This window comes from Pteropus medius, unplaced genomic scaffold (assembly GCF_902729225.1).
Source record: "Pteropus medius unplaced genomic scaffold, Ma_sr-lr_union100, whole genome shotgun sequence".
NCBI classification, from domain to species: Eukaryota; Metazoa; Chordata; class Mammalia; order Chiroptera; family Pteropodidae; genus Pteropus; species Pteropus medius.
In genome coordinates, this window is record NW_024351073.1 from 13021921 (window position 1) to 13036302 (window position 14382).

Consider the following 14382-nt stretch of genomic DNA (forward strand, 5'->3'; position numbering starts at 1 on the left):
CTTTATAATAGCTTTGCTGTATGAATGACTTCTCTTAAACTGTACAGAGCGGCAGTACTGCAATTGCAAATGGAATCCTTTTTCTTTTGTTTTCTCCTATTCTTTACCTTCCCTTCTTTTTTATTTTTTTTTTCTGATGCTCTACACAATAATAATAATGTGGTTTAAAAATAGTTGTCTATGGACTTTGTGAATGATATTACTAGGAAGTATACGGAGAAGGAATACCCAAACAACCTTTTTCTTTTCCAAAGCCTTAATTCCTGGATCCAATCATGATATAAACTCATTTCTGTTTGATTGTGCCTTTGCTTTTGGGAGCATATCGATAGAAACAGAATGAGAATTGTATCATCATTAATATAAAACAATAGATTATAAATTTCTACTGTTCGGTAATTTCAATGTAATATAAAATGAGAAAAATGTTTGCAGAGTTTTTACAGTATTTTTCCAATGGTTTTGCAAAGTTGTAGATATGACAGTTTTTTTTTTCTCTCTCTTTTAAATGGAGCCTTAACATATTTTACATAGCTGTCTATGTAAAATACTGAGAGATTGAGTTGTTGTTTGAGGGTAAGCCACCTACAGTTAAGGCCATTTATTTTATGGCCACATATGTTAGTGTTAGTTGCTTAGAGGAAAGCCTTTATTTTTTGCCTCCTTTTTCTCCTAGAACTAATTTTTCAACACCTGCGTGGACACATGCAAATTTAGCAACCAAATAACTTGAAAATAAGTATCAGCCAAAGAGTTATCATTATTTTGGGGAATGCATTTCTTCAGTGTTTGATTTATGGGTGTACCACTTAGAACCTTGGTGACATTAATTTGTATGAAAATTGGTAAAACAAATTTGCTCCAAGCTCTGACCTTACATGACAAGATGAGCCCAGTGTGAATTTTTACAGTTGAGTTATAAACCTCTGAAGAGCAGTTTTTATGATGAAAATGATGACAATATCTTAACTGTAGCAGTATGCACAATCTGGCTATAATTCTATTAAAGAACAGACAGGCACAGGTAAAGTAGCTATTTTCTCATCCTGAAAATAAAGTGGCAAAGAGGGAAGGAAAATATGGAAAAAGAGAAATGACGACAAGAAATAAGTTAATTAATAGGTAAAAGTAGACAACTCAAAATATAGGTAAACCATCTTTTTGATATTTATTTTTAGGCCAAATTATACATGTGAACTCTACTCTTTAATTTTCATGAGTTATATACAATATTTTGCATGGGGTCTATTGAAAGATAGTCTTTTATAATTTTTTAATAAAAATGTTCTGTGGCATGTGATACATGAGATTGTTTCAAATTTGTGTTGAAGTGCTAAGGTTTTAGCATTTGCACAAAAAATTACAGTATTTGTTATAATGCCTCTTGCTTTGTATATATACAGTTTCACTTAAGCAGAATATATGTACATGTATTTTTTGGAAGAATATAAATTGTTTATTTACTTATAATGCTTTTCCTAACCAAAATAAATTCTCAGTTTTTGTTGTGCTATTATTACAAGAGCAGAAATAAGCTAGCTATTTATTTTAAAAGCTAACTGTTATCCGTTTTGAAAAGTTTTACCGCTTTATAAAGATAAAATTTGATTTTTACCAAATGATGTGGAATATATCATAATCCTAAAGTTTAAGTATTTCAACTTAGTCAATTTGTCTTTTTTCATTATACGTTTGTATTCTTATTCTCTAACAAATAATAGCATTATAATTTATCGTTTGGGTTTTTTTCTTTCACCACTCCCTTAACTCTTTAGCATTTGTACACTTCTAGCATACAAATTTAAAAGTGACCTTTTAAATCTTCAATTGTTTAATCTTAAATCTTTTAATTTATTACTTTCTTGTATTAGCATACCATAACTAATTTCTACAGATATCCAAGTAAGCGGATATGAATAAATACTAGGCAAATACAAACACTCCAATGTTTATATTACTATTAGTACTTGATTTTACCCCCAACATATATATTTTTCATCGTACTTGAAGTTGAAAGGGATGTTTTTGAAAATTAGTCACAGTTATTTTTTACTGGGAACCTGTTATGGTCCAGGCAGAATGCTTTCTGTTTGATAAACTACATTTTATTTAAATCTTACAGTAATGGTTGATTTCCAAAAAATAAACTGAAGTCTAGATAGAGCAGTTTAATAATCCACACAAGACACAGAAGAGTACACTGGTAATACCTGGATTTTAGTTAATATATATTAATTATTAATTTCTACAGTGTAAGTTTCTTAATCTACAAAAAATTTTGTTTCAGTATTTGAATAAAATAGTATAGATGATTTATTAAACATTCAAATCTTAATTATTTAGAAAACTAAAAGCAGTTACTTAGAACAATGAAACAGCTATTAAATTTTTAAATATATTGTAATTAACCACAAGTGTTTAATAGACGAGCACCTGAAAATAATCTTAAGAGTACAAATATACTTTTATGCCTGTGATATGTTTATCTTAGCATCACCTGCATTCCTTAATATAAACGCAGAAATACTCTACCTTTTAGAATAAAAAAAAATGAAAGTGTCATTAAAAGGCAAACAACTAAACCTTGTCTGAAGGATTAACTTAGTGATCTAATGGATCTTTTGTATCTTTTATGATGTTAAAATGATTTTAGTTTGGGTTACGCATCTCTTCCCAGAATAAAAATTCCTGAATATTATTTAAAATTTGGGTTGTAAAAAATTTTTCCTAGCCTGGTGAGTTTGGTGTTAGTCAAAGTCACTGAAATTAATTCATCAGAAAGACAAATATCATATTATCTCCCTTATATGTGGAATCTAAACAAAACTGAACTCACAGATACAGAAAACAGATTGATGGTTGTCAGAGGAGAAAGGCAGGGGGTGGGCAAGTGGGTGAAAATTAATTCATCTTTCTGATGAATTAATTTCAGTGATCTTGACTAACGCCAAACTCCTCAGGCTAGGATAAATGTTTGCAACTCAAATTTTAAATAATATTCAGGAATTATATATATATAATATAATGTCATATGTATACAATTATATATAATCATTATGTTGTACACTTGAAACAAATATAATGGTATATGTCAATTATATTTAAAATATATTTTTTAAATAAGACAGTAGAATACTTACTAGCAAGAGAGAGAGGTGGAGCCATAATGATCAAACTGATCAGTTTTAATAAATAGATAAAGAAGATAATTCTGTTTTACCCTTTATTTAAACTCCTGTTTAGTATTAAATTTTATGTACATACATTTAAAAGAGAGGATGAATGTAATTTGCTCAAAATCTTCATATTTTAAACATGAAAAATCAGTAACGAACAATAAGATATTGTTTTATGATTATTTTTAAAAATTCTGTATGACACAATTGTAAAGGATAATCCATTTTTATTTTCTTACACCACAAGAGATGGTATCTGATGGTGTTGTTTTTGGATTTAAAAGGACATACATGCTAACTATTGGAAGAAAATTTTCTAACAATGTTTTTTTATTGTCACTCTTGCTCTGTAACTCCCATTTATTAAAGAAAAGAAATGCTCTACTCACCTTTAAGGTCTTCTACTGCTAATTTCTCTGTATGTTTTATTATTAATTTGCCAGAATTTTGATCTGAGGATCCTCCATTCAGTCACCTTCAAAGGTTACCTTAGCAGAGGCTGAATTAATTACACTTGAATAGTATGGTCTCCAAGGCAAATATCTTAAAAAAATATATCAGTGGTAGTAAAAACTAAGTCTGTTGCATATTTTAAATCATCTATGTATCAAAGGATAATATGAAAGAAAAAAGCAACAAAGCAAGTATTTTAGTTATATTTATGAAAAAGTACTGTTTCATTATTCTTAATTTCAACCCATAAAAACAGTAGTTTCCTTGGGCTTTATAACTAGAACCTAAAATTGATACTATTGGTAGAGTCAATGCTCCTTTGTGAGGGATAAATTGACCATAATTCGAATGATGCCTGTGGATACTCTTGCTATCTCATTTTGAAATGTTTTGGAGCTGGAAAGTATTTCTTAAGTCTGAAATAACCAACATATTTATAAAAATAAAGAAGGTTATGACATATCTATGATGGTTTGGACTAGACCTAGTCTTCAGCTGGGATATTAGCAAGCTACTGGGACATGATAAGAAAATTTATAAAACCTATTGTAATATATTTGTTCACATCAAAATTTCCTTATAGTTGCAGATTATATGAAAATAACTTATTGGTTACATCGAGTATGCATATACCTAATTTAAAAAATTATGTATTAGGCATTTGAGAGTCAACATTATTTAGATGAGTACTTCCAAGAATATCTTGGTGAAGGACATTTTGCTTGATTTTGTTCTAATTTCCAGTTTATCATAGATTAATATTTGGGTTCATATAATGTTCAATGACACAAGTCCATTGATCACTGTGACTTGTGCTGTTTGCTTAAAATATCCACAAAAACACATTAAATTTTTACAATTGTGTGTAGAGAGAAAAATATTCAAATTAAATAAATCCATGGTCTATGGCCATGCCACCCTGAACAAGCCTGATCCTGTCTGATCTCGGAAGCTAAGCAGGTTCGGGCCAGGTTAGTACTTGCATGGGAGACCACCTAGGAAGACCAGGTGCTATAAGCATAAAAAATAAAAAATAAGAGATTGTAAACTGACAAGATCCTTGCAATCTATGAGGTCAACCAAGGGTCGCCTCACCTAAAAAAATAAAAAATAAATAAAAAATAAATCCATGGACATTAGCTAGCTTCTGAATTTAGGTAATATATGATATGATATATTAACATGACATTATTTAATAATAATTTTTAATTAAAATATAATAATTTGGAATATTATATATTTGATATATATTATAAAAAGTTGACCATTTTTCAGAAATATATTTAGCTTTAGTTTATAACTGATAAAGGTGTATATCATTTACTTATATAAGATCCTTAAACTAAAATTAGGAAATTTTCAATAATGATGCTCAAAAATTAAGAGGTAAGTGACACTACTACCAAATTAATCAAAATAATTATAATCTATCACAAGAATACTTGCCTGACTAATCTAATAAATGACATGTTTTAAATAAGTTACATATCTTCCTGTGACTTTCTTTTGCTCAGTCTTTTTTATATATCATTTATATAGTTCCTACAAGCATCTTTTTTAGTGATTTCCAGAATATTGACTCTAACTTCATGTCTTTCTCAACATTCTCTTTCAATCTCATTTCTAAATTTCACAAGTTTAAATACTTCCTCCTCCTCCTGCTCCTACTCTTCTTCTTCCTCTTCTTACTTTCCTCTGAGTTCTTATGGGCTGTTCTTTAGATGGAGAATGAAAACAGTGGTTAGTAAACAATAAGTCATAAAAATGAGCAGAGTGAAAAAAAAAAAAAACACTTTCAAGATCCCATTGAAAAATTAGGTTTTGATAAACAATAGAAAAAACTACCATAACTTCAGTGATTGGACTAAATGAAGGCAGAACATGAAATTTTTCTTTAAACTCTTCTTTTGAAATTTGGTAAGTCAAGGCAGGGAAAAACTACTGGATAGGGAAGCAATTAAACTAAGACTTCACGTACAAAGAAGGTTTATCTAGAAAAAGAGAAGCAGGAAGAATATTGCATTGAGAGGGTACAGAAAGCATACAGACCTCTGGAGAGAAGGAACGGTGGTAAACATTGAAACCAATGTAGCTAGAAGACTCAGGAGGTGTGTGGAGCTTGAGGAAGCTGGAGGATGAAGCAGACAGCACTCCAAGCACCAGAGATGCCCTGAAGTTGTGGAGGAGAGAGATAGATGATGAAGATGGTGAGATTATGAATCATTCCATCTAAAGGAAGGACAAACTAGGGAAGGGTAATACATCCAAATGTAGCAGCAGATGGCTGTTGCTGTAATCCAGGGCAGATGTTGGTGGTTCTGGTAGAGATGAAGAAAAATAGTTGACTTTCAAGCAGATTTATAAAGGGAAAATTTTAAAGCTTGTGATGATTTAGATACAAAATGTGGAAGGGTAATATAAAAGATAAGCCCAAGGATTCTTTTTGATTATTAGAATTGTTGACTATTCCATTTGGTGAGAGAGAGATATTGAAATAACAATTTTTGAAGAGTCTAGTGAAAAAATAAAAATCTGAATAGAAAATTTTATTCAATAAACGTACGTGTTAGAATTTAATCTCTAATCTCTTCTTAATCTTTTTTTTTAATTTGCAATTATGACATCTATAATGAGGTTATATGTTTTGTCTACATATAATGACAATGTTTTGTCATAATATGTACACAAAACCTTGTTCCATTTACTATAAGTCCTCATTCTATTTTTTTTTTCATTTTAACATTTTTTAAAATTAGGATACATCTGACACTAGATAATCTTGTAGTAATTTTACTTCATAGTATTTTTCTTTTTATAATTTCTATTTTGTTCCAGAAAAGCTGTTCTTATTGGTGACATGTCTTAGAAAATATTGTAATTGAGAACCAAGAAAATTACTTATTCATCAACTCATTTGAATAACAAGGAGTTGATCATAATAATCACCAAATCTCTTTGCTTACATATTGTTTCAAAGAAGAAATTTAATAGCATTGTGTCTGTATGTTAAGGACAAATATTAAAGTTATAATTACATTTGGAAAGGTTTAAAAACTACCTGTTACATTATTATATGATATATGTGTGAGATTACATTTGAAAATGTTTTGTAAAAAGTGTATATTTCTGCTATTTGGGCAATGTTCAGCTAATTTTAAAAGTATTTTAACTAATATTTCCCCGAAAGGCAGGATTTACGCAGTTCTACTAATGCAGAGGAGATTGGAACAATAGCCAATGCTGTATTTTTCTGTGGTCAGAACACTTGTTTTTATATAATTACTTTCCTTAAGATGGATGGACATTTAAATGGATGTACTTTGTATCAGGCACCAGTCTAAGTGTTTTTCTCAAATTAAGTCATTTAATAAACAGCATCCATTTTTTACAGATAAGGAAACTGAGAAAAGGAAAAGTTGAAGAATTAACTCATTTTACACAACTCATAAATAGCGTAGTATTAGGAGATAAAGAAGATTTTTTGTTCATGCACCTTATTTTTCAAGATACACATTAGTTCCAATGTATACTGATATTTCAAAACTCAGTCATTTGCATGATATTCTTGAGCAGATTCTCCACTTCAACAAATTGTATCCCTCTCTTATTTATACCTCATCTGAAGTTGTGCATCATCTTACGAACATCCATCAGTCTCAGTAGAAGACTGTCCAACATACCTGACGCTTCCTCTGGTGTTACAAATCACAGGAGCCTGCTTCCTCCAGAGTCTTGCATTTCCAATGTAACTTCTGTCTCTTTCAATGAAATCTCAACCAAACCCATTTTAAAACAAAGAAACAAGACAAACGTAAATGAAACAAAGGATCAGTTCTGCCTCCTCTAGTAACTATTATCCAGTCTTCTTCCATCCCTTAAATCACTAATCTCTATGTATTTACAATTCTTAACTTTCCAGTGTTGTGTTAGTTTAGAAAATTGTTTTAATCTGGCTTCCTTCTTCACTTAACACTCTGACACTTAAGCTAAGGTTGTTTCCAGATCACGACACATTTTACTCCTTATTTTACTCTACTTCTCCGTAGTGTTTGCCTTTTCAGTTCCCTCCATCAAAAGTGCATTGTCATTTGATCTTTTCCCCATATTCCCTGGTGTCATTTAAGGCGTCATTGCTACTTTCTACAATGACTTTTCATTTGGTCTCTCTTCCACTAAATGCAAAACTTCTCTTTTCAGTTCCCCACAAAGCTGTCAGTAAGCTCTAAGTCACCTAGCTAACTGCCTCCTGTTTGAAAGTTGTTGGAATAAAATGCACTGTTTTAGTTTAGAAACAACACAATAAATTTATATTTTTATTGCAAAAATATCCCTTCCTGTGTGCTTTCTTCATACAGTGTTTTATTGATGTGTATACATTGAGAAATTTGGTCTAATTTCCTTTCCTGTGAATGTAAACTGGATTTAATGACTAAGTTGTCATGGATAGCATATGGTGAAAGTAGCAGAGCGTGACCTCTACCACTGGGTGATAAGAGGTAAATATACATCATTGGAACCCAGCACCTACCTATAAGAGCTCTGATCTGAGCCCCAGCTAAGTTCCAGCTGACGGCCAGCATCTACTGCCCAACACTTGAGTTGCGTAACCTTTAGATGATTCTAAGTGCTGATACCTAGTGGGTCAGAGACAAATTTTCCCTGACAAGCCCTGTCCTAATTACAGATTCATAACAAGAAAATGCCCTCATTGTTTTAAGCCACAATGTTCCTGGTTGTTGTTTTTTTTTTTCCTTACACAGTGATACACACACACATTTTTTTATTAAAAATTAATATTATATACATATAATCTTATATATATATATGTATAATCTTTAGCCTAATCCACCACTATCTAGTACATCCTTAACCCAAATTATATTAAACTGTCTGAGATTCCTAGAGACACCATGTTTTTTCAGATTCCAAGGCTTTCTTAAGTTCTATTCTTTCTGGATTACCTCCCAACCACCCCATTTTTTTCAGGTTGGGCTATTATTTAAGGCTCAATTTGTGACATTTCTTCTAAGTGGCTTCTCCTAACTCACAGTTTGCATTTGAATTCCATTCTTTGTTTTACCTTAGCATCACATGTAATGCTATATAGATGCTGGATTAGTATATCAATGAATCAATAAGTATATTTCATTGCAATTGAAATACATTACATACCAAAATATGACAAAAATGATGTAGGGAAAGTTCTCTGTTACTTTTCTAGTCAAAGTCAACCTTAGTAACTAATATTAATTTTCAGAATCTTGAATGCGAGCTGACAATAAATGAAGTAGTGTTACCTCTCCTGTGTTCCTGTTTCCTATCCTTTGGGGAAATAGAGTTGGCTGACGATTCCATTCGTGAATTGTAATCATATCTTTACAGACACCTAGGAGGTAGTGACAGTACTGGCATTTTATTGTGGTTTTTAAATTGTATTAAAAGTAAACCATCTCCTCGAGGCTCTTTCGATGTGTGGAAATGCTCTTCTCCCAGATTCTAGTTATGGATAGCGATCTTGCTTTGTAAACCTAATCTCTACACAGGTTATCAGGTTTCTGTCAGTTCTTTCATCAGCTCTCCGCCCACCTTCACTTCCACTGCCTTATCTTCTCTCCTCATGCAGCTGTCGCCAGTCACACTCTTTGTGTCCACTTCACTTTCTTTTTTCACTCTCCTAGGAGTTCATACCCTCCGGGTATACCTGCGGCAATGGTTATTCTTTCTCTAACCGTGACAGATAATTCACAGGGGTCCAGTGAAGAGCCATATGACTATAAAATGCACAGCTGTTTTATGAATTTAAAATTAATTGACACTATGATTCAGTGACACTTTCTGTCTTTTCTCCCTCAGTAAAAGAGATATCAGTCTGGTGTGACAATATAGTTTTTTTGGGATGGGAGGTGGTATTCACAGAAAAATTATAAAGAGTTTATAGATCCATTACTCATATAAGTCCCAAGTTGCAAATTTCATATGTATGAAGTTATAAATTGTAGAAAGAAAAAATAAAATGTTGAGTAAAGTTGTATATGATAAGAGCTTAGATTTCTGTATAACCTTTATTGAGAGCATTCTTATATGTATTTGACATATAAATGGTTATAGAAAATACAGTATTTTATGATAATGTTTAATTACTTTTCTGATAAGCATAGAGATAAGTCCAAAATTGGGGTACACAATAATTTATAAATTTAGCACAGTTAATACACAGCTATCAAACTTAGAGAATGTGAAAAAGCCTTGAAAACACTCGAGTACATTACTCAGCAAACACAACAAATATTATGATTTCAAAAATAAGTATTCCAGTACCATATCTTAAATTTATCTTTTTTTTTCCATTTTATATTTTATTCATGGGGCTAGCCAAAAAGTATGGTCATCCAGAAATGATCATGTCCACACAATCAAGTGAAAATAGACTTTTCAGCATGTATTTATGCACAAATACCCTCTGAGTAAAACAAGAAAGGACTGTAGAGGATGAAGACACATTATTTTCTCTGTGATTTGAAATATCCCCTGAAATTGTTCAAGAAGTATCAAAATATTCCTGAGAGTCTTTTGGTGTTTATAATTTGAAATATGAATCATTAAAAATAAATACCAAATTGGAAAATTAGATATTCTTGATATTAAAATGACCTACCTTGAAGAAAGTAGATTATCAGGTTTATGCTCTTGAGTCTTCATATAAAGAAAATGAATTTTTCATGGACCCTTCCAAAATTTGTTTGCTTAAATTTTGAGCATATGTCTGCCCCTATATCTCTGGGCATTTTCTAGAAATAAAAGTTTACATGTAATTTTGCTTCTTATAACTATTAATTTCTATAATAAAATAGTGCACTAGACATTAAAAGCCTTATAAAACTTTTCGGTCACTGTGTTTATTAATATAGAAGAAAGCTATAGTTCAAACCCATCGAGCTTTTCTTTAAGTTCATGTGAATGGGGTGGTTTAGCCTGATATACTGAGATGTGAAGCATTATGAAGTATTTCTTGTGCTGAGTGAACATTGTAGTCACTTAGCTTAAGAAGTCCCAAGAAGAGAAAGAGAAATAACTATGTGTTTACTGGACATTTGCTAATCCTATAGTATGTATGTAACTTTCAACGTAGTCTTGACTCTGACAATAATCAATGAATGTCCTTGAATAAGTTATATAAACATTCTGGGCTTACTTGGGAATGTTCTGAACTGATATTGAAAGTCTTTTTAGCATTAAAAATATGCAAGTTTTAGGTTTTTAAGGATAACCCTAGACATATCTTAAAACTTAATTTTAGTCTAGAAATTTATTTATATAATTGAGATGATTTATATGATTAAGTCATAGAGCTTAATCATACTATTAAAGTCTTTGGAATATGAAATGTTATTCTTTTATTTCTTTAAAACAACCACCAAATCCCAGCTTCTACCTGAGGGACAACAAATTTGGACCACAACATAGCACCACAACTTTTAAAGCTGACACCCAAAGGGATAGGCCCCCTGGTTGACCTAGCTCTGAAATTCAATGGAGTTTGCTTACAGAAATCCTCTAGTACTACAGCAAACAAAGAAGCAGTTGTTAAAAGACTGCGTGCTCACACTCCAGGAAGCTATGCCTTCTGGGTTTAGCACAGAGGGAGCAGGCACAAACGTCTGTCTCACAGGTTTTCCCTAGAAGGGTTTTTTTCTGCAAACTGCTGCCTGAGGGTCTAGTTTCTAATCCAGCCTGCATTTTAGAGCTGCCTGGGATCCTCCTGGGAGACTGCAAGAGAAGGTGAGCTATTCCTCTGCCTTCTCAATCCAGCTTCAACAATAAAACCAAGTCACCAGCATCTCCCTGGAGGGAGCTTATTCACATCATACTTTTATGGATGCCACCTGACAGACAGGCCCTCAGATCAGAGTATAAATAAGGCAGAAACTAGAAACACAATAAAGAGATCCATGAAGCTAAAACCTGGGTTTTGTTTTGTTTTGTTTTTAAGATAACAAAATGGACAGATCTGTAGCTAGACTAAGAGGAAAGAAAAGAAAAATACAGTAAGAAATTAAAGAGTAGATATTACAGTTGATATCACAGAAGTACTGAAGACCACGAGAAACTACTACAAATAATTATATACTAACAAATTAGGTAATCTGGAAGAAACGTATTAAATTTTTAAAAAAACATACAAAGCTATAGGAATGAAAACACTATGGTACTGGCATGAAAACAGACACATAGGTGAATAGGCCAGAATAGAGGGCCCATGAATAAGCCCACACATATATGGTTACTTTTCAACAGATGCCAAGAATATACAATGGAGAAAGGAGATGATCTTTAATAAACCGCTTTGAGAAAGTTGAATTGGCACATACAAAACAATGAAACCACCCTTTTGGTGTACCATACACAAAAATCAACTCAAAATGGGTTAAAGAATTGAATGTGATATCTGAAACCATAAAACTCCTAGAAGAAAACAGAGTAATCTCCTTGACACTGATCTTGATGATGAATTTTTGGATTTGACATCAAAAACAAAGGCAACAAAAGCAAATATTAACAAGTGGGACCACCTCTAACTAGCAAAGGAAAACATCAAGAAAAAGAAAAGGTGATCTGTGCGATAGGAGAAAATATAGCAAACCACATATCCAATAATGTGTTAGTATCCAAAATATACTAGGAACTCATAGAATTAGATGGCAAAAATAAACAAACAAAATGAAATACAACAAAAAATAAATAAAGCATTAAAAAATGAACAGAAACTCAAATAGACATTTTTCCAAAGTAGTCATACAAATGGCCAACGGTACATGAAAAGGTGCTCAGCATTACTAATCGTCAGGGAAATGCAAATCAAAACCAAAGTGAAATATCATTGCACATGTTAGGATGTTATCAAGAAGACAGGCTATAACAGGTGTTTGCAGGGATGTGGAGAAAAGGGAATCCTGTGCACTGTTGGTGAGAATGTGAATTGGTTCAGTCACAATAGAAAACGGTATGGAGGTTCCTCACAAGTTTAAAAATAGAATTATTATATGATCTGGCTATTCTATTTCTGGATATAGATCCAAAATAAAATCACTTCTCAAAGAAATATCTGTACTCACGTTTGTAAAAGTATTATTTACAATAACCGAGGAATGGAAACCACTTAAGTGTCCATTGATGGGTGACTGGATAAGGAAATATGGTATTTATAAACAATGTAAAAGGACATCCTTTTACTTATGAGATCCTGAGTAACTTGGAGAGCATTATGCTACATGAAATAAGCAGGACAGAGGAAGACAAATACTGCGTGATATCACATATATGTGGAATGAATAAGGTCTGAGGATCTAACACGCAACATAGTGACTATAGTCACTAATACTGTATTGTATATTGAAATTTGCAAAGAGGGTAGTGTTCTACCCTCACAAAAAAGGGGGATAAATATGTGAGACAAGGGGTGTATTAATTATCTCACTTTGAGAATCCTTTCATAATGGAAGCATATATCGAACCATCGCATTATCTACTTTAAATATCTTATCATTGTATTTGTTGAATTATAGTTTATAAAGCTTTAAAAAATATCTACTGTGTAATTTAGATTTAAATTAGTGCTGATAATCTGAATAGCTAATGTGAAAACTTTATGTGAAATGGAACATCAAGATAAACTTTCATAATCAGCTAATTCTTCACTACTACAGTACTTCCCCTTATAGCTATAACAATGATCATCCCTCCACACATTAGAACTAAATTGTACATTTATTATGAATGCTCTATGTCATAAATGATCCTACTATTCTTATTCAAAATAGGTGATTTACATTATCATAATAAGAGTGTGGTAAAACTGGACCGTCTTCCTGGTGTAAAGTCACTGTTTACCCGTACACTTACCAATAGTCATCTGTAATTTAGGATCAGACCTGATCCTACAGGATATTTTCCAGAATGAAAGACTATTTCCATCTTCAGATATATTTTTAAAAAATCTATACCTCAAGAGCTCATGTCAATGATATACATTTAATCCCAGACCTTGTGAAATTGTACCCTAAAAGAAGAAAGACTTCCTTGTGTCTTTGGTTCTATTTTATATCTGCTAGATTTAGCATATGTATTTGCTATTGAATCAATTAAAGCATTATATTTTTAAATTTATAATTTTGCTAATTTTATTCCATAGTCTTGATGTCCCTATTGTTCCTCATCTAATCCATTAGTGGTTCCTATTAGACTTTCTCAAAAATAGATCTGGAATCCAAATGCTTTTTATAACATCTATAGATTAATAACAGTCAAAGACATCTTTAGCTTTTATTTGAAAAAAAATATTCTCCAAATGTTAACCAGCTTTTATTGGGGACCCTCTTTATTTATTTGTCCACAGTAGCTAGATTTTTAAGCCAGAATACATCCCTCTACTTCTCAAACAAATTAATAGCTTTTCATCTTTCTAGAAATAAAATCCCAAATCCAAACTGCAGCCAATAAGATTCGACATAGTGATCATGCTGGTACTTTTCTAATGCCTTTTCCTCGCCTCTGCTCTCACTCACATTCTGTGCTATAGCCACGAAGTTCTCACTACTGTTCCTCCAATATATCCATCTGCTCCTGCCTCAGGGTCTCTGCATTTACTATTCCTTCTGCCTAAAATGCTCTTGTCCATGTACCTGCATGTTTTGCATACCTATTGAGCAACTTCCCTTCAACAAATTTAATTTATTTTTTTCCTTTGAAATAGTCA

At 31.9% G+C, this 14382-nt stretch overlaps 1 protein-coding gene and 1 pseudogene across 1 annotated transcript in view; both read left to right on the top strand.

Annotated features, from left to right (window-relative positions):
• CDH12 (cadherin 12) overlaps positions 1-14382 on the top strand; it is an 843825-nt gene that overhangs the window by 470928 nt on the left and 358515 nt on the right. The window lies entirely within an intron of this gene.
• Positions 4531-4649, top strand: LOC120586358 (uncharacterized; annotated as a pseudogene).